Here is a 2,413-nt window from a genome sequence, read left to right as displayed (position 1 = left end):
AGTATAGTTCCGGTGGCCGCTGCAAGCTTATGCTAGGTAAGGTGAAATGATTTCCGCAGGCCTAAGCTAGGCAGGTACCATTTTTTTCATCTTAGTCGAACGCCCGAGAAGCTACGATTCGCTGTTCGACTAGAAATACATTCCCAAGATAGTAATTCGGCGAACGATATTTCACCTGATGACAACATGAATATCATTGAAAATTACAGCGCAACAGGAACTTGATCGTACGCTAACAGCTCGGATGAATGCAAAACAAGGTTATTAATTAAACAAATCTTCAAAAAACCCTTTTTCATAGAAAAACTGCGCTAATGGTAATATGCGCAAACGGTAAACTGCGCAATTGAGAAATGGTAAACTGCGCTATTGAGGAACTGCGCGAATGGCCATTGCGTAAATAGAAAAAGCGCAAATGAGAAAGTGCGCAAACGGAAAACACGCAAATGGGAGTAGCTGTAATGGGAACTGCGCATATGTACCCAAACAATTACCCCAAAACTGCACACCATAAATGATATACGGATAACACAAGGTATAATATATTTATATTAAATTGTTTTAGGAAATTATAATTTACATTGAAATAGTTTGTAGCTTGCGCAATTAAGTTTCTTCGCGATCGCTTCAATGTGAGTATTGAAACACAAATTTTCTTCGAACCAAACACCACGATATTTGTAACAAGAATCTCTTTCGATAATACAATACTTTTTGTTTTCAAACATTATGTATTCTTTTTTAGATACGTTTAGTTTAAGTCCATTGTTTTTAGGATGCCGTTAGTTGTAATAATTACTTCAAGGTCTAGGTGACTAAGTATTACAACTGTGTCATCTGCATATTAGTAGACCTTTGATTAGTTTACAGGTTAGATCGTTCTTATAAATATTTAATAATATGTGGGATTATATAGGACGATTGAGGGACCCCGATCATTACACTGTCAGACTTTGATAATTGCTTATTAAACTTTGTACAGCATTGTCTTTTGGAGAAATAACTTTTCACCAATTGTAAACCAAGCCTCCTTTCACCTAATACCCCAGTTTTTTTTAAAGCGGAGTATAAGGTACGCTGTCAAACGCTTTCCCTTGGTCTAAAAATAACCCCAAGCAGAAAATTCCCCTATCTAGCGCATTTAGTATATCATTTTGCACTCTTATAATTGCTAAATGGTACTATTGTTAATTATGTTTGTAATTCATTCCATCAACTAATGGTGCCAAAAAAAAGTTTTCGCTTCCGATCAACTGGTCAACTTTTACATAGATACGTATTTACATCAATAAGATTTTATTGAAAATAAGTATGTTTTTTATATAAAGTGTCAGAGCAGCCCTTAAGCTTCAAAATTAAGCAAAAAACACAATATGAAAGGACCATGAAATAAGCTACAGAGCACATTACGAAAAGAGCCGAATATGGGTCTGATTTTAAATATAAAGATATTTAATATTCGTGTTTACATAAATATCGTTTTTCATTGAATGGTATTTTCCAAAAGGTGACCTTCTGGCTGGCCATTAATAATACTCCTAAAAAATACCACCTTCAAAACACAACCGCGACAATACTGGTGCCAATCATGCTTGTTCTAAAAGGTGGCAAAAGAAAGCCCTTGAAAAGAAATTGATTATCATTTACTTGCAAGCTTTTCTCGTATTAGCTTCGAACGCCCCAACGGCCACAACTTTGATGCCACTATCAGCAGCATCCTTCCAAAAACCGTTATGGTGCAGTCCGCAAGGCCCTCCGAATTTGAATTTATAGATTTACGCTGATTTAGAAGTGCACGATTACGTCTATCGCGTTTTAATTAACAGTGACAATAAAACTATTTCGTATACTAAAATTAATTTTAGAGTGGTTTTCTTTGAAAAATGATAATCCAAGAGTCTTCAATAGGTATAGAACCTAAATCCAAATATATTAATAGGTAATTTTGACTATTACTTTCATTCGAAATACCCCATGTAGCACAGCTCGGTCGGTTAGTAGTCGGTTAAGAGAGTGAGAGTCGGTTAAAGGTAGGGTCGGTTTTGCTGACTGAAACCGACTACTGTCCAATGTTTTGACTTTTTGCCATCGGCGGTTAAAGTGGGCACTAAGCAGACGGCTATTGCGACACTCCCAGTTCAATGTATTCTTAGGTGCCGACTATTTACCAACGCTGATTAAAACAACCATTTTAAAGTCGGCATTTGAAACTCTAATTTTGATAGAACGAGAGGTCGGCTCAACCAACCATTGACCGACCTCAAGTGAATCGGTCTTAGGTCGGTGAAATTAACTGACATACGGCTAACTAATGTACGACTGATCTTGTGGTCGTTTTAACCGACTTTTCGTTATATATGTGTTGTATGTGCCGCCTGTTTACCAACACTGTTTCGGTTTACCATTTTACAGT

Source organism: Leiobunum rupestre, chromosome 3 (genome assembly GCF_980474605.1).
Source record: "Leiobunum rupestre chromosome 3, qqLeiRupe1.1.hap1, whole genome shotgun sequence".
In the NCBI taxonomy this organism is placed as follows: domain Eukaryota; kingdom Metazoa; phylum Arthropoda; class Arachnida; order Opiliones; family Sclerosomatidae; genus Leiobunum; species Leiobunum rupestre.
Note: the sequence above shows the minus strand (reverse complement) of the source record.